Here is a 19878-nt window from a genome sequence, read left to right on the forward strand (position 1 = left end):
AAGATATGCAAAGAGCATTCAATTAACAATACTTATAGTAGTTGCGTCTAAAAAGTAATGTAAAATGCTTATAGTTTTCTTAGGATACCATTCAATTAACTTTGTCTCTTATCCACACTACACTCTTACTTTCAAAATATTCACTTGACAATTGCAAGTTTTCTGTGTTACCATTTCATACAAAATTACCGCTTCACTTGAAGTGTTTTATTGACAACACCACCCTTTATTAGAAAGGAAATTTGAAAAAGAAAAAAAATTTAACATAGGGCCTTTTCTACACCACTTGACAACCTCAAAGTTGTGCATTGCAAATTCAAAAGTTTTGGGTGTAAGTGCAAAATCATAAAGCAAATGCAAAATAAAAAAGAAAACTCTTAACATAGTAAGAAGCAAAAATTACAAAAGATTGTAGAACTCCAAAAATCAGAACAACAAACCCTCAAAAAAACTGCAAAACCAGAAAATTCATACACACCAGAAAAAAGTGTGGCTGAATAGGTATTTTTCTTGTAGTGATTTAACATAAATTTTAGGGGCTAAATCATGATATGACAAAGTTAACAGCTTCCCAATACTAACACAAAACAATTGATTATAAATTCAAAGCCACTAAACTTGTCCTATTACCTTGTTCCCGTGGCTTTCAGCAGTATCACTTTCATCACTCCCTCAAAAACCAATTTGAAGCACCAAAGCAATTCCCAATTTTCTGGCTTCTATCTACATAAGATTGAATAAGTTAACAGCACTTGACTAGGCTCAAACTCAGATAACTATTAGTGTATTGAGATCTGCTTACCTTCTATTCCTCATACAACTTCTAATTCACACTCTATTATCACAAGATCAGAATCAGGAAACCAAAAACCAAGAACCTTTACTGTTTCTATTACCTGGGAGAGGTACTTTTCAACTAAGGTAATTAGCCATAGTTTAAAGAAATTTAACATTCAGTTATAATTTACAAGAAGCCTTAGACCAAGAAGCCCATGCTATGCTTTCAATTAGTGAACTGTGGAGTAACCAACATAATAATGTCTCAAACCTATCTTACAACAGTTTTGAAGGGATCTTTCTTGTAATAATATTTGAAATGATTCATCTGAAATAATTAGATCTTTCTTGTAATAAAATTTTTGGTAATATACCAGAAGGGATCTCTGCTTTAACTGATATAAGACTTCAAAGGAATCAAATTAGTGGTCAATGAGATTTTAAGCTACTACAAGATAGAATGCATCTCGTAAACTATGTATTCATGGGACAAGTTCTCATTTTATTAGATTGAATGATTGATTATAAACTGAAAAATATTAGCTCAAATATGAATGCTTTATCAAACTTGAATTCAGATTTCAGTAAACAACAACTGAATCACTTGAACTAAACCAAACTTGAGATTTCACTGATAACAGGCAATTAGTGTACCAAACCCCCAAATTAAAAACCCTAAATCGGAACCCTAAACCTCCAATTTCAGAACCAAATGAAAATCTATACATACCTTCTCGACGATGGTGAGTAGAGAGAACGATGATGCTAGGCGCGCGGCGACGGTCGGCACAGAGACAACAAGCGTGAGATGCAACGGTGAGAGCAGAGACAACTTGGTTGAGCGGCGATAGTGAGTGCAGATACGACAATGGTGACCAGTGATGGTGAGAGCAGAGACCACGAAGGTAGATGAACGGTCTGGGCGGCTCGCTACGATCAGTGCAAGAGGGCGACTTAGCTTGGAGCGACAGTCAGTGGTTAGTGGTGAGTGGTGTGTGGCGGCGAGTGGTGACTGGGGTTTCCGATTTGCGATGCAGGAGGGTTTTCTGAGGGTGATGACGAGCTGAGGGTGATGACGATGAGGTTTTCTTCTAAACACGGGTGAAATGGTTTTTGTGAGTTGATGAGTGTATGTGAGCTGAGTGTATGACGATGAGGGTTTTTCTTTGTGAAAGGTGAAATGGTTTTCTTCTCTTGGAGGAAAAATTTTCACTAAGTGTGAGTTGGATAAAAAATTAAAAGGGAAAAAATTTACAAGTGTTAAGAGGGAAAAAATTTACAAGTGTTAAAGTTTTTAGTTCTAGATACATTAGGCATCATTTTTAAAATGCACCCAAAACTTAATAAATAGGCTACCCTCTAAAAGCATTCTCTTTGATACGAAAAGTGAATCTATAGGTATCAATCTACGGCTACGCTTTATAAGTGATTTCTATAATACCTAAGGCTACACTTTTTAAATGATGCCATAATTGTGTATTCTTTTCTCTTATAAAAAGGCAATACGGAGAAAAGCGTAGCCTATTCATAGAATAGGCTACGCTTTTCAAATGTAGTTTAAAAAAAGTGTGGCTGAATGGGTATTTTTCTTGTAGTGTTATTACTTGTGTTTGTTACTACTGAACTAAATACTAAATACTGAACTAATCATTTAAGATATTAGGAATTAAAGATATTGAAATGCATTGGGATGAACTTAGGCTAGAGACAAATGATAAGATCTAAAAGTTAGCATATTAACTCTATTGGGATTAGTTAAACCCTAGGCTTGAACCTTGTGTGTTTGGATATTAGGATTGCCTAGTGAGTTCATGTCTCTTTATATAGTCTTTATTTGGAACTATTACCCTACTAGGTACCTTTGGGTTCTCATCCGTTATGGAAATTTTTATTTTTCAGATATAGGACGTAATGCACCTCGTTGAGTGTGCAGGATTCTCTTTGATGAAGTGAAGAAGATACTTTTGGATTTATTTTGTTATTTAGTATTATTCTCCACTTTTGGAACATATTACATATTATTGTATATTCCTCTTAGATGTTTGTATTTTTGGAGAAGCAAAATGTTACTTTGTGTATACTTTTTTGTTTGTAATATTATAGTCGACCTTTTCTTCATGAGTCGAGACTAGTACTTATTATGTATCTTATTCTGAATATATATATCTTTTGCTCTGTACGCGACGTTTCTTACCTTTAACGCTTCAAATGTGATAACGGTTGTCATTTTGTTTATGTTTCCATCATAGGCTCTTATACTAGTTATATTATATATTCCCATGGTTCTGAAAACTGGACCAGACCGGTCGGCTCAACCGATCTAACCAGGAATCGGCAACGAAAAGGGTCCGGTCTGGTGTCTAAAATTGTCAAATTGAAAACCGTCTGAAAACCGCTGAAACGGCCGAGAATCGGACGGCTGAACCAGACCGGAAACTGACCGGTTCTTTATAAACGGCATTGTTTTGGGTTTTGCTTTAAAAAAAAAAGAACCCTCCCAACGCATTACCCACCCACCCCTTCCCCCAACACCCCTCCTTCGTGATTCACCTCACTCACTCAGAATAGCACGTTCAAAACCATAGCTTCTTCAACGGTTCTGCCGCCGCCGTCCGTGGTTGTCGGCGCCTCCACTCCTTCCTCCTTCCCCCTGTACCGAACTCATCCTCTTCTAGCTTGGCATGTCATCCCCATCTCCCGCGGCTTCTCTGTTTGAGGATTCTAGCTGCTTGCCGTCGTGTGGTTCGTCGTCTGTGGTTCGCTTTGCCACTCACCGTTGTCTCTTCGTCATCTTGCTCTCCGTCAAAAGTTAATGTCACTGCTTATAGGGTTTTTCAGCTCTTCCTTTCATGCTCTGTTTAGTGAGACTGATTTCTGAATGTGAATGGAAATATAATAATTGATTTTGTGTTGTTGAAATTATTGGTTAAAATGGATTTGTTACTCTGCTGCTGCTTTTTTTAATTTCTGAGTATGCTGTGTTTGAATTTTTTTTTTTTTGATAAATTTATTGATTTCAGGTTTAGGGTGATTATTTGTTGCTGTTTTTTAATTTTGTTGCTGATTGTTCTTGATTCCTGGCTCTGTTCTGTCTGTTGTGCTGTTGATAATGGTATTTTTGATTGTGTGTATCCTTTGAGAGCTGCTGTTACTGCAGTGTTGCCTTGTTGATTTCAGTTATGGTTTTTGATTGGGTTTTTGTTGATTATTTGTTGCTGTTATTGAAATTTTATTGATGAAAATCTTGCCAGCAATTGCTCAGACGTGATAATTTTCAATCTTGCCAGCATGAGCGAAAGGATTCCTGGTTGCTTCGAGAGCACCTCAGCTTTTTGGTTAGTTAGCCTTGTTGAGAAGCCATGGACTACATGCTTGTAGGTGTATAGCATCTCTGCTGATTCTGATAGTGATTGCAATGATGATTCAAACCAATTGTGGTGATCATTGAAAGTTGCTGGCATAGTGGACTTCTCCATGTGGACTATGTATGTTTTTTTTGGATTGTTCTATGTTGTTTCTGCTATGGTGTGTTTGGCACAGAAAATCAACAGAAGAGTCTGAAGAAACTTGAATTTCAACATCTTTATTTTGTGACTGTGTTCTTACCAACTGAATCTTTGGCTTGTGTCTTGTTATTTTGATTTGGATATGTGGCAATGTTAAGGTATTTATTGTTGTTGATTTGGAACTCTTGAACTTTTATATATTATATGGGCAAAGATTCTTTTACGTGATAATTGGAGGTTACACAAAAAGGGTTGTTCTCAAAACAACTGAAAAATATGGACTAAGTTATAGAAAATAATTAGGCAGTGTTGTTAAATTGAATTAATAATTATTTGTGTTTGTGTATGTGTTTAGATCCATGAAAAGTACTACTTTTCAGGAAGTTATGCAAGCTTGAACAGACCATTGTGTTAATCTCTTGTGTAGTTGTGTTGCCTCTTCACATTATGTTATGTGTTTAGATATGTTTTTTTACTATTTAACTTTTGAGTTTGGATTTTGATAAGATCATATGTATTTGGTTGATGATATTTTATGTAGTGTTTTAAATTTTGAAGATATTTTAAAATTTATATTAGACTATAATTATATTTTAGGATGTTTATTTATAATTTATTTATTATTTTATTCTAAAACGATTTTTTCGGTTGAACCACCGGTTGGACCGGTTAGACCAGTAAACCAGTGAACCAGTAATTAGAACGGTTTGATGACCGGTCCGGTTTTTAAAACCTTGTATATTCCTTTGAATACTATGTACTTTTCTCTTAGGCGTCGTAATACGTCACCACCTCTAATTTACGACTATAACGTAAGGCTTTGTGTGGTAGGGTGTTACATTGTGGATGCTCTAGACTATAACCATGTTTAAAAATTCAAACAGATAGAATTAGTTATAAATGTAACCTAGCTGAATCAGCTAGGAGTTGGGTCCTTGGCTATAAATAGCCCTCTTTAAATGTTCATTAGATAATACAATTATAAAATAAAGTCATCTATTATTCTCTTTATTCTCTTTTCTCTTCCCTCCTCAAACCTTAATCCTTATTTTCATAACAGTTTAATCACTACAAAATTCTTGCTTGTTTGTGGAAGTTTTTTTGTGGGAGTTATTATAAACTTCCATAATATATTTTAATGGTGACAATTTGTAAATGAGATGAGATTAATGAATGATTTGAAATTAAAAATAAATAAATAATTACATGATTTGTGGAGGTTTGAAAATTTCATAAAATAGTTATTTTTTGTTAAATTAAAAAATTAATTTGTGGGAGTTTTAAACTGCCACAATAGTGATTTAAAATGGTCACAAAAATCTAATATAAAATCCCCACTAAATATACACAAAACCCCCACTGAATAGATTGTGGAGGTTTCTAAAAACCTCCACAAAAGACCTCGTGGCATCTTAAATTTTTGGGGTTTTAGAAACCCTCACAAACCATTTAGTGGGGGTTGTAAACCTCGAAAAATAGGAAAAAAAATTACCACAAATCAACAAAAGCCTTGTAGTGAATTATTTTTAACGGTTATTACTCAAATTGTAATTGAAACAAATCAATCAAATTTTATGACTATAAACTTTTTGAACTTGGATATATTGAAATTCTAGAAATAAATATTGATTATTTAATTTAACATATAAATATCTTTTAACTGTTATGTATTTTAATTTGCGTTTTATATACAAGAACAACTAATGCCCCATTATACATGTTATACAAAATCAAATTACACATCATATAGTGGTTGCTTCTAAAATTTCATTAAGCTTAAAAGGCAAATGTGCCTAGTATAAATAATAAAGTAATCTTAAACAACTCTTAGTTTTAGAAAGAACATTTTGTTTTGTCTTTATTCGTAATTTACAACTTTTAGTGAAGGGAGGGGACATAATCAAAACAAAGAATATCCTAAATTAATAAAAAAAACATATTACATATAATAAAAATAATTAGGCGGAGTTCTTTGGGCAAAACTTGTTCGTTCACACTAAACCTATATAAAGAGTAATATATTATAAATTTATGATTACAAGCCAAAAAGAAAGAGAGACATATGGCTAGAAACAACTTAATAATAACAATGTGGATTATTGGATCAGTTATGTATGTTGCAACTGCTGAAGTCTATGGCAACATTCCTAAACAATCACGGATTCCATCATATTATGTTGCATCAGTGGAACGACAACAATGTATTCAAGATTGTAAAATGCACATACCGGAACCAATAATTTTGGCATTGTGCATTAGTTTATGTGAAAAGATGAATCCACATGACTAGTGCTTGGGTAGTGGTAAGCATCTAAGTTATAATGAATGCTTTTGGGATTTTGTGAAATTTTTTGGCTTATATTATCTCATGAATATTTGATGTGACAAACTCTTCTTTATTTTATGATTATCGAAAGACCAATAAAAAAGAGTATAGTTTCGTATTATTATTAGTGCGGATGATTTTAATGCGGATCAGATCAAGATTTTAGTCATATTAATCTGAATTGATCCGTGAACTCTCTTAAGTGATATCTTTACAGATCTTGATGACATCATTGACCTTAGCAACTAATGTAAGTCTAAAACAAGTGATTTTAGTTATTCAAGTGATGCTACTCATTTGGATGAAGCAAATTTATCTTAGAAGAATGTTAATTAAAAATCTATTATTTTAGATTTGTTTTTTCTTCTTCTTTGTTAGCTTTTTTTTCTTTGGTTGTAGTTTTCAATTTTTTTGAAACTTTTGTATTTTTTTTATTAATGGTAATTTTTTATTTTCGTAATAAAGATATGGATATTTTTCACGCTTCGTTCAAATTCAACAATGAAGAAGTATGTCTCGCTGACAATGCTTCAACGCATACAATACTTAGAGATAAAAGATATTTTTCTCTCTTATTATAAAGAAAACAAATATATGTATGATTGTTGGTAGTGCAAAAATGATTGAAGGCTCCGGAAGAGCTACTATAGTATTTCCTAAAGGAACCAAGTTCTTTATAAATAATGTAGTAGTATCTAGTAAGTCTCATAGAAACTTGCTAGGTTTTAAAGATATCTACCAAAATGAATACGATGTAGAAATCGCAATAGAAGAAAATAATGAACATCTCTATATTACAACTATGATATCAAAAGAAAAATGTGTGTTAGAGAAACTACTCGTTCTTTCTTCTAGTTTGTACAAAGGCTAATTCATATGTAAAATGTTGCAAATCAATTGCCAAACAAATTTACTGACCTAAAGAAAGTAACAAAATCTGACATTCTAGCTGCAAATGCACCAATAAAAACAAGTGTATCAGAAATACAAGTTGTTAGTGCAAATGAAAGTAATTCATAACTAAAGCATGGAAGACCAATTAGTTCTAAGGATAAACATAATTGGAAAAAGAGAGATAATTAATCATAACAGTCACAATATGGAGGCAAGTACTCAAAGGGAATCTAAAGACATAAATATTGATGAAACCTCTGAAGAGGTTCAGTTACTTGAAAATGAAGAGATCTCAATAAGTTATGTCACTACCGAAAAAATATGGGACCGAAAGTAAAGCAAGATGGGGATCGTGAACCAAAATCGATCAAAGAATGTAGATAAAGAGATGTTTGGTCAAAATGAAAAGACGTAATTCAAGCTGAATTAACTTCTCTTAGAAAACGTAAAATTTTTAGTCCTATAGTCAAAACACCTGAAGGTATAGAATCAGTGGGAACAAGTGGATTTTCGTGCATAAATGCAATGAGAAAAATGAAATAAAAAGATATAAAGTACGACTAGTAACACAAGGATTCTCACAAAAATCTGGTATTGATTATATAGAAACATATTTTCCTGTAGTAGATTCAATTACATTAATATATCTTATTAATCTAGCAGAGCATGAAAAACTTGACATGCGTATAATGGATGTTGTTACAACCTATTTATACGGCTCAATCGATAAAGACATGTATAATAATTCTTCTAGATATTTGTTCACTAAGATTTCAAAAACTCGTGTATGGATTAAAATAATCTTGGCTTATGTGGTATAAACGTCTCAGTGAATACTTATTGAAAGATGGATACAAAAATGACCGTGTATGTCGATCTGTGTTCATAAAAAAGTTTGAATTTAAATTTGTTATTATTGCAGTATATGTGATGATTTAAACATCATTGGATCATTCGAAGATATTTCAAAAATTATGGATTATTTAAAAAAAGAATTTGAAATGAAAGATCTTGGCAAGACAAAATGTTACCTTGGTTTACAAATTGAACATTTGAAGGATGATATATTCATCCATCAGTCAACTTTTGCAAAGATGTAAACCTGGTTAAATTAGCGAATAATTAGTCAATAAATTAAATTTTAATAAAGAAAATTAAAAATATGAATATTATATTAAATTAGGATAGAGCTAATTAAAATGATAATTTTGACACTAATTTGAAGGAATTTGGCCCAAGATTGGACCGAACGAGCTGAACCGGGCGAACCGGATCCGAAATGGACCCAAGGCCCAATTCAGCCCAATAACAATTCATGAATGCAGCTTCCCCTTCCTCCTTGCTCAACACTCACGCTGGAAACATTCTTGGAGGAAGGAAGGAGGACCTAAAACCCTAACCCTCAATTCAAACCACCATATTTTACCACTCCGAGCTCTGATCGCCGCACTGTTTACGGCCAAGCGTTCACTACGTCGAGCTCTACGAATCTATCGGAACAATTTCATTGGCAACCTTCACTCTCAATCCAGTTTCTCTACCCTCTTGATTTTGGAAAATTATGTAAGCGGTAGTGAGATTTTGCTTCCTTGATGTTATAGGAGCCGATTAGCTTGAGGAGAACATTCACTCTTGCTTATATGATGCTTGGGCAAGGTGAGAATACTAGAACTCTAGCTAATTTCTTGAATTAGTGCATTGGGTATTGAATTTGGGTATATGTGTGTGATATATGTGAATTTAGGTGTATATATATATATATATATGAATTGTGAGCTTTGGATCTTGGTGGAGGTTGGGTGATGTTGCATTGGTAATTTTGGACCTCTTGGGTCTGTCTTTGGTGCATTAGCGGGTTGCCTTGGTATAATACGTGAAAGTTGGCCAAGGTATGGTTTTAGGTTTCATGTACTTAATATATAATGTTCTGTGAAAACCTAGGCTAGATGACCATAGGATAGGTTGAAAAGATTAAGTGTGTTAAATGCGTAGTGCTTGTGATAATGAATGATAATATGGTTTGAACATGTGTGGGTGTTTATTGATTATGTTGGAATTGGAATGATAAATGATGATGTGATGATGTTTGATGAATTGGTGATCATGAAGGTGTATATATATAGGTTGGTATTTTGATGATTGTTGACAAGCATGTGAAGTTTATGTTGAGGTTTAATTGATTGTGGTAGGTTGTGGAAGTTTTGGCATTTAAACTGGTATAATGTTGTGTTGGATATGTGTAAAGGAAGTGGGAATTGAGTTTGGTTTTTATGAAAATTGAGGTTTGAGACTTCTTGTGTAAAGTTGGTTTTTGGCCAAATTTCAGCGAGTCATAACTCAACTTCCAGACCCCCAAAATTATTTCAAATCTATTTTATATGAAAGTTGGATCCGAGAAGTTTATGTCGTTCAAAGAATCAAAGAAAAATGATTTAAAACGAGAAAGTTATGCACGTTGGAAGTTTAGGGTCCAAAATGGAATTTCTGCAGCTTTTTCAGACTTAGTTAAAAATTTTCACAAAATGTATGCCCACGCGTATGCGTGACCTGGGATTTTTGCGTACACAAACCACCCTTACGCGACCATGCGGTTCTATTTGACATGCATGCGCACGCGTAAAGGGGAATGCGTACGTGAAATAGGCCAAGATATATGCCCACGCGTACGCGTAACCCCCGTTGTCTGCATACGCGAAACTCCTCGTACGCGACCAGACGATTTTGCCTGGTTTGCACGCGTACGCGAGATGAGGTATTCGTACGTGTCTTGCTCTAAACGCGTACTGTAAGGCCCACATCGGTTGGAGAGGGGAACGAAGCATGCCTTATAAGGGTGTGGATACCTCTCCCTAGCATGACGCGTTTTGACGAGTGAGTGTAGGGGGCTTTGGCTATCATCCCTATCGTCAAAGGCAAAATCGTGAGGCCTTGTGTGCCAAAGCGGACAATATCGTGCTAGCGAGTGGTCTGGGCTGTTACAGATGGTATCAGAGCCAGAACCCGGATCGATGAGCCAGCGAGGGCGCTGGACTCCCTTAGGGGGGTGGATTGTAAGGCCCACATCGGTTGGGGAGGGAAACGAAACATGCCTTATAAGGGTGTGGATACCTCTCCCTAGCATGACGCGTTTTGACGAGTGAGTGTGGGGGGCTTTGGCTATCATCCCTATCGTCAAAGGCAAAACCGTGAGGCCTTGTGTGCCAAAACGGACAATATCGTGCTAGCGGGTGGTCTGGGCTGTTACAGAGATACCTCTCCCTAGCATGACGCGTTTTGACGAGTGAGTGTGGGGGGCTTTGGCTATCATCCCTATCGTCAAAGGCAAAACCGTGAGGCCTTGTGTGCCAAAGCGGACAATATCGTGCTAGCGGGTGGTCTGGGCTGTTACAGATGGTATCAGAGCTAGAACCCGGATCGATGTGCCAGCGAGGGCGCTGGACTCCCTTAGGGGGGTGGATTGTAAGGCCCACATCGGTTGGAGAGGGGAACGAAGCATGCCTTATAAGGGTGTGGATACCTCTCCCTAGCATGACGCGTTTTGACGAGTGAGTGTGGGGGGCTTTGGCTATCATCCCTATCGTCAAAGGCAAAACCGTGAGGCCTTATGTGCCAAAGTGGACAATATCGTGCTAGCGGGTGGTCTGGGCTGTTACACGTACCCACACGTACGCATGACCCCTGTCTTAGCAAAAATGTTTTTCATGTTTTAAAGCTCAAATTTCAACCTCTAAACCTCTATTTCCATCCTTTTAACCTTATATCATACTAATAGGTCTAGTGATGAGTTGAAGCTAGGAAATGGAGGTAACTTGGGGATGAAGAAAAGTTGAAAAAGTGATAAATTATGTATGAAAATGTGTGAACTTGGAATGTATATGATACAATGGCTTAAATAATATGTTGACGTAATAAGCACTATGAATATGAATGTTTATTGGCTTATACACTCAATTATCTGATATACGAGTTTTCCTGGGTAAAGTACCGTAGATTGCCACCATGTGTTCCAGGTCGAGACTCGATACTCTATTGAGCCTACGATGTAAAATATGACCGGGCACTCTAAATTCCCGGGAAGGTTGACCTCCATTGAGCAATTTATAAATATGAGAAAAAGCTATGCATGGAGAAATATGACCTTCATTTATGTTAGGGGCCCGGTTGAACCCATGGGTCCGGTTTGGGCCCCGGTTCAACCGGTTCGGCCCTTCCGGTCCGATTTTGGGCCAAATTATCGAAATTGGTATCAAAATTCTCGTTTCGATGAGCTCTATCCTATTTTGATATTAGTTTTGTATTTTTAACTTTCCTAATTAAAATTCAATTTACTAACTAATAATTTACCGATTTTAGCGGGGTTTACATCCTACCCACCTAACTAGGAATTTTGTCCTCAAAATTCAGAGGGAGTTACCTAAAAAGAGGTGTGGGTAGTCCTTTCGCATCTCTAATTCAAGCTCCCAGGTATGTTCTTCAATACCTGCCCGACTCCAAGCTACTTTCACCAAAGAAACTTCCTTTCCGCGGAGACGTTTGGTGCTGGTATCATCAATCCTAACCGGAGTTACTGGAAGCGTCAGGTCTTCTCTCACTTGGACTGATTCCGGCTCTAGGACATGACTAGGATCAAAAGTATATTTACAAAGCTGCGATACGTGGAACACATCATGCAGGTTCGAAAGATGTGGTGGTAATGCGATCCTATATGCCACTGGTCCAATTCTTTTCAGGATTTCGAATGGCCCAATGTAACGGGGATTTAACTTCTTGGTTTTGATGGACCTCCCTATTCCAGTGGTCGGAGTAACCTTCAAGAAGACGTGTTCTCCTTCCTCGAATTCTAAGGGCTTCCGTCTTCGGTCAGCATAGCTCTTCTGACGGCTTTGAGCTTCAAGCATTCGACTCCGAATTCTCTTTATTTGCTCAGTGGTTTCACTTACCATTTCCGGTCCTATCAAGCTCTTTTCTCCTGCTTCGTACCAACATAATGGAGACTGGCATTTTCTTCCATACAAAGCCTCATATGGAGCCATTCCAATACTTGCATGATAGCTGTTGTTATAAGCAAATTCTACCAGAGGCATATATCGATCCCAGCTCGCCGGTTGATCCAAAACACAAGCTCTTAACATGTCTTCCAAGGTTTGGATTGTTCTTTCTGATTAGCCATCCGTCTGAGGATGATAGGCAGTGCTTAAGCTCAATTGAGTGCCAAAAGCTCGCTGAAATGCACCCCAGAACCGTGATGTAAAGCGAGGATCTCTATCCGATACAATGGTGGAAGGTACGCCATGTACCTCACAATCTCCTTTATATATAAGCGCGCCAACTCCTCCATAGAACAACTTATCCGAATAGGCAGAAAATGAGCTGATTTAGTCAATCGGTCTATAACCACCCAAATAGCATCACAACCGGTCCGAGTCCTTGGTAAGCCCAAAACAAAATCCATAGCAATGCTCTCCCATTTCCACTGTGGAATCTCCAAAGGTTGAAGGGTTCCTGCTCGCTTTTGGTGTTCGATCTTAACTTTCTGACAAGTTAGGCATTTAGAAACATGTAACGCCACATCATTTTTCATTCCTGGCCACCAGAACATCGTTTTTAAGTCTTGGTACATCTTAGTGCTTCAAGGATGAATGGAGAACCCGCTCTTATGAGCTTCCTCCAATATGTTATGTCGCAAATCCCCAACATCTGGCACAATTATCCGGCCTTGAACCTCCACAATCCATCTCTATCTTCTGACACTCTCCATTGCTTGCCTTTCTCAATCGCCGGCAAAATCTTATACAATTCTTGGTCGTTCTGATGAGCCTTTATCAGTTCAGCCTTGAATTCGCTTGAGATCTGTAATTGGCTTAAGCATAAAGTCCCAAACTCTTCTCTGATTCCCAATTTTAATCCTTCGAAGGCTCTCAACAACTCTTCCTCTCTCAGCATAATCCAAGCAGCACATAGGGATTTTCTACTCAAGGCATCCGCCACTACATTCGCCTTTCCCGGATGATAGTTTAGCTCAAAGTCATAATCCTTCAGAAGTTCCATCCACCTCCTCTGACGCATATTCAATTCTTTTTGTTCAAACAGGTACTTCAGACTCTTATGGTCCGAGAAGACTTGAAATTTCACTCCATAGAGATAATGCCTCCAAATCTTCAAGGCAAAGACAACGGCTGCAAGTTCCAAATCATGAGTCGGATAGTTTCTTTCATGAGGTCTTAACTGACGTGAGGCATAAGCTACAACCTTATGATGTTGCATCAACACGCATCCTAAACCTTTCAAGGATGCATCACAGTACCCCTCGAATGGTTCTCTCGGCTCAGGCAACACTAATACAGGGGCGGTAGTCAATATCTGCTTTAAGGCAAGGAAACTCTCCTCACACTCGGGAGTCCACACAAAAGGAACATCCTTCCTGGTCAGCTTCGTTAAGGGTAAAGCGAGCTGTGAAAACCCTTTAATGAGCCTTCGATAATAACCCGCCAAGCCTAAGAAACTCCTGATTTCCGTCACTGAAGTTGGCCGCTCCCAATTCATCACCGCCTCAACCTTAGCAGGATCCACTGCTATTCCTTGCTTACTCACCACATGACCAAGAAATTTCACCTCAGACTTCCAGAACTCACACTTGGATAGCTTGGCATACAACTTCCTATCCTTCAAAATTTGTAGCACTGTTCGCAAGTGTTCTGCATGCTCATCCTCGGTCTTAGAATAGATAAGAATGTCATCAATAAACACAACAACAAACTTATCCAGATATGGATGGAAGATTCTGTTCATGTAATCCATGAATATCGCCGGAGCGTTAGTTAGTCCGAAGGACATCACGGTATATTCATAGTGGCCATAGCGCGTTCTGAAGGCAGTCTTTGGGATATCCTCATCTCTAACCCTTATCTGGTGGTATCCGGATCGTAGATCAATCTTGGAGAACACGCCAGCTCCCTGTAATTGGTCCATCAGGTCATCAATCCTTGGCAGTGGATATTTATTCTTCACTGTAACCTTATTCAGCTGCCTATAGTCAACACATAAGCGCATGGTTCCATCTTTCTTCTTCACCAATAATACTGGCGCACCCCACGGAGATACACTTGGTCGGATAAAATTCTTACCCAACAGATCCTCCAGTTGAGACTTCAATTCGGCCATTTCCATAGGCGACATCCTGTAAGGAGCACTCGAGATTGGTCCAGCTCCAGGTACTAAATCAATAGCAAACTCAACTTCCCGTTTCGGTGGAAATTCATCAATATCATCAGGGAACACCTCCGGAAACTCACACACAACTGGGATTTGTTCCAAATCTTGATCATCACCCGAAACACCCGCAGCTAGCAACAATATCCCCTGACATTCAACCCCAGAACAGTTCACCATCATGGAATTCAAGTAGTAGTTATTCACTACAACTGGCCCTTCAGTGTCTTCAGGCATGAAATACACTGTTTTCGCCGAGCAATCTAATAGAACGCGGTTCTTGGATAACCAGTCCAATCCCAGAATGAGATCAAGACCAGTCATCGTCAAACAAATTAAGTTATGCACGAAATCACGCCCTTGTACTCGAAAAGGAACTTGGGGGCACCCTAATCTAGTCACCATAGCCTCGTGGGTAGCATTATATACCTTTAAATCATACCCCAGTACTACTATTTTCAATCCTAGCTCATCAGCCTTCTCAAATACAATAAAAGTATGTGAAGCTCCAGAATCAAACAAAGCATTCAAAGTTTTACCCGCCATCTCACATTTACCTCGGATCAATGCCTCTGACCCCTCAGCGCCTATAGAGGAAGTAGTGTATACCCTTCCTGGTTGCTGCACCCTGCCTGTCTCATATCTCTTCTTCTCTGGGCAACTACTAGCCAAGTGTCCCGGCTGCCCACAGGAGTAACAGACTCCAGTCCCAAACCTACATTGTCCTGAATGATACTTTCCACATCTGTGGCAACTCATATCCTGCTGTGGCTGCTTACCCTGTCTCCTTCCTTGATTAGCATTGGTATTAGGCCTCCTGGAGTTGCCTTGCCCCTGATTATCCTGAGGAACAAAGCTACCACGCTTGAACTGTCTGCCTCTGGGTGCAAAATTTCTCCCTGTGGTCCTCTGGAATGGCATCCTCAGACCCCCTTTTTCTGCTGCAGCCCTTCTAACACAATCCTCTGCCACCCTGCTCCTATTTACCAACTCAGAAAACACCCGAATCTGCATAGGCGCCACAAAGCTCTGAATATCACTCCTAAGGCCTCCTTCATACTTTATGCATTTCCACTCAGCAAAGTCCTCAGGAGCTCCCTGACAGATGCGTGAGAAGCGGCACAATTCCTCAAATTTACTAGTGTACTCAGTGATAGTCATCTGTCCCTGTTTAAGCTGAAGCAGTTCAAGTTCTCTGGCATTTCTAACTGAAGTGGGGAAATATTTTTTATAGAATTCATCTCGGAACAACTCCCAAGATATCACAATCCCATCAGGCTGCAGAATGCGCCTCATGCCCTGCCACCAGTGCTGAGCTTCACCATGCAACTGGTAGGTCCCAAACTCAACCCACTGTTCATCAGGAACCTGCTGAGCATGTAACGCCCGCTCAATGGCCTGTATCCAGTTATCGGCATCGGTAGGATTCGAGGTCCCTCTGAAAGTTGGAGGGTGAACCTTCAGGAAGGAATGCAGTGACATTGGACCATTCTCGTCATTGTTACCATTGTTTCCATTATTAATTTGGTTTCCCAGGGCTTCAGCTGTCGCTTGCATTGCTGCTGCCATATTGCCTAATGCAGCCATGAAGTCTATGGGATTAGGAGTGTTTCCTGATACCTCAGGCATGGCATTGCCTATTCGGCCTCTACCTCGCCCGCGTCTGCGTCCGCGAGTAGACATCTGGTCCCTATACACACCAAACAGGTGATATCAAGTTGATCAGTCTCAATATCGCAAGTTCAGTGCTTTAAGTCCCAAATGCATGCTCAGGAACGTTTATGCCACATATATCAGTTAGATATCCTAATAGCACATAAACACATACACAGAGAATGCACAAAAGCATAATCAGTCCGTCCTCAGGCTCTATAGGAACGAACTGCTCTGATACCATAATGTAACATCCTACTACACAGTGTTTTACGCTTAAGTCGTAGAACAGAGGTAGTGTGGTATAACAGACCTCTAAACAGTAAAGATATACATATAATACTGAAAGAAATAATATACTAGAAGCCTTGAAACAAAACGGGTAAACAAAATCGCAAAATAAAAAGCGCAACGCTCAAGGAATAGGATTACTTGCATGCTAAGAGACCTAATAGGAACATGATAAAGATAAGCAGAAGGATAAAGGAAAGCCAAGGTAACAGCATAACTAGCCCCTGACTCAGCCTGCGAAGCTAAGGCTGGCCGGAGGATATATATATACATATAAACATACTTAAGTATCCCCAAAATACACCAAAACATCAAAGTAAACTCCTATCTCTCCCTAATCCTCTAAGAGGAGCAGCATACACAAGTTACTTGGAGAGTAAGCTAAACAAATATATACATATATACAACCAAAAACCAAAATACACCCAAGGACTACTTCGCTTCCCAAGATCCAGACGTCTAGCGAGGAGCCTCTCGACCTGCATCTGAAAAACAACAATACAATATGGAATGAGAACCGGAGGTTCTCAGCATGGTAAAAGTGCCACGCGCATAAGAAATACGGTCCTGGGAATGCCATAGGCAATCCTAGAACTCCGTTATTCAATTATCCAACTTAAGTACTAAACAGAAGCCATAAACAGGGGTAGATATTCTAAATCTGCCTAACTTACTCAAGTTCAAGCTTAACCTAACACCAAACCATTTCCTCCGTTTCCTCCATCCTTTCATCATTCAGAATGTAACAGAAACAAGCAACCAAACAAGTTCACGTACAAGTAATGATCAAATAGTACAAATAGCAAGTATAACAAATAGCAGGTAATATATATCAATTAGGCATACCCAAAAAAATGCATAGCAATCAATACAAACAAATGCATATGATGCATGCCTGTCCTATGGCTGATGGGGCCCATCTGTCGGTTATCCAGCCAACCCGACAAGTCCGAAAACCTTAGACTGTCCCCCGTCGCGCATCCCCAAGAGTCTATGCATAGAGTTCACATTCATATTTCATAAAATCACTCAATGGGGGCTATCCATACCCGGGAATTTATACGTGCCCGGTCACCCTTACGACGTAGGGTCAACTGAGTATCGAGATTCAACCTGGAACACGTGATGGCGAGCCACGGCTCTTACCCAGGGAACTCGTATCTCAGATAGAATTATTCATAAGCCATTTCATAGTCATAATCATTATTTAATCATTCATCAAGCCATGGCATATTAACTCCTTTTATTAACAACCTCCCTTTCACATTTTTCATCGTCATTCCCTTATAATTCAACTTGATTACCCTTTCCGGGTCCTGACCAAACTTTTTATCAAACTCTTCTCATCCTTCTTAATATCGAATAATCTTAAAATCAACCCAACTCTAACATTAAATCAATCACATCACACAAGGATTGAACTTTAACTTCTCGAACTCATGACTATCACTAAGACATCCTCGACACTCTATTTTCTTTTCTGTTTCTAATATAGCAAATGAACTCGGAATTGCACAAACTTTATGTCCAGGCGTTCATATTGAAATAAGCTTTCTAACAAACTAAATATCATAATTTTCTGATTTTTCTAGCCTCAAGAATAAAGGAAAAACCGTGACTGCTCTGCAGTGCATAAAACCAGAAAAACAGCAGCAGCATGTGATATTCAAAATTCAATATAAAATCCAAGTTAAATCCAATGACTTTGAAAATTAATGTAGTTAAAATTTACTCATCCAGGTTTCTTTTTCAATTGGTTCTGAGTCAATACCATTTTTAATGAAAAAGTTACATTACCTGGAAGTTAAGTAAAAATGAGACAAAATCTGTTTTAAAAACCAACAAGCTTAGTACCTTTCAATTGGAATAACTTTTATTACAAAACTCCAATTAAGCTAAATTTTGATTTGAGAACCCCTAGCTCATCTAAAAACAAGTGTGTCTTGGTTGCAACCCAATTTCTATTTAATTCTAAGAGTTACAAGCATTGGAAGTTGATGCATAGCTTGCTGAAATCTGTTTCTTTTTAGTTTTGACCACCAATATTCAAAAATTCACAGCTCCCAATCCTCAACTCTTAAAATTCTGAAATTTTAGAGAACTAAAGCAAGTTAATCAAATTTTATAACAAAATTGGTTTCGCTCCAAAAATCAACTCGTAAAAGTCGCAGCAAGACAAACAAGTTGCTGCCTGTTTGATCTTTTCTGCTGCTGGACAGATTTAACAACCTAACTTTAAAAATTTGCCATAAATTGTATATTTAACAAAAAGGTCCCAAAATTTCCAGTTTAGTTCCTTATATTCCCAAGTTTAGCCCAAACTTGGTCTCATGCAATTCCAATCATTACATAATTAGTTACAGCATATACAATACCACCATAACACAACTCTACATCCTTATTAACAAACACCAATTCTAATCCATCATAAATAAATATAAGAGCACACCATTAATAGCTTTCACACCTCATAATTCTAATATATAAATTCACTAACAAATCTATTCTAACAACATTACAAGGCTAATCATTAAATACAACAAACAATCCAACTTATTCTATGGTTCCTCTAACCTAAGTTTTCACAACACCGTAAATATTAAACGTGCGAAACTTAAACCATACCTTGGCCGATCACTTAATTCACCCAAGGCAGCTTCTCAACATAAAATCACAGCCCCTCCAAGCTCAATCAAACAGCCCCAAAGCAAGCCTTGTCACCAACAAAGCTCCAAGTAATCCAAATTCAAGTTCAATGCATAAACACCCTCTTAAACTACACCTAATACACATATATATGTTCCAATTCAGTTCTCCATTACCAAAAATAAGATTGAGCTAGGGTTAGGGTGTTCTTACCATACCCATATGCTCAATAGCTTGAGCCCACAAGTTCCGGAATCTAACTTGAACCTAGAACACAAAAATTGGACAAGATTCACTATAGGTTTTCAAGTTTACCAAAGAAAGAGGGATAGAGATTCTGAACTCAATAGAAGGCTTACCAGAGAAATTGTTTGGATAGAAAGGTAGAGCTCGACGCGCTGAGCGCGTGGCCGCGAACGGTGCGGCAATCGGAGCCCGGATGAGAAAGTTATGGTAGTTGGAAGGAATGGTGAGGGTTAGGTTTCTTCTCTTCTCCCCCTTGCTGTGTTTTTCATTGCTGTGGTGAAATGGAGAAGATGAAGCTGCTGCTTCATTTATGTTAGGGGCCCGGTTGAA

The 19878-nt window shown here is 38.1% G+C and overlaps 1 long non-coding RNA gene and 1 pseudogene across 1 annotated transcript; both read right to left on the minus strand.

The window, feature by feature from the left end:
- Window positions 1-812: 812 nt before the first annotated feature.
- On the minus strand, window positions 813-16341 carry LOC114925517 (uncharacterized; annotated as a pseudogene).
- Window positions 16342-16862: 521 nt separating this feature from the next.
- Window positions 16863-19827, minus strand: LOC140179861 (uncharacterized). The gene is made up of 4 exons (XR_011873687.1): window positions 19662-19827; window positions 19516-19569; window positions 19282-19438; window positions 16863-17141 (listed from the first exon to the last, which is right to left on the minus strand). It is a non-coding gene; the product is annotated as an uncharacterized lncRNA (long non-coding RNA).
- Window positions 19828-19878: the final 51 nt, after the last annotated feature.

Source organism: Arachis hypogaea, chromosome 16 (genome assembly GCF_003086295.3).
Source record: "Arachis hypogaea cultivar Tifrunner chromosome 16, arahy.Tifrunner.gnm2.J5K5, whole genome shotgun sequence".
Classification (NCBI taxonomy): domain Eukaryota; kingdom Viridiplantae; phylum Streptophyta; class Magnoliopsida; order Fabales; family Fabaceae; genus Arachis; species Arachis hypogaea.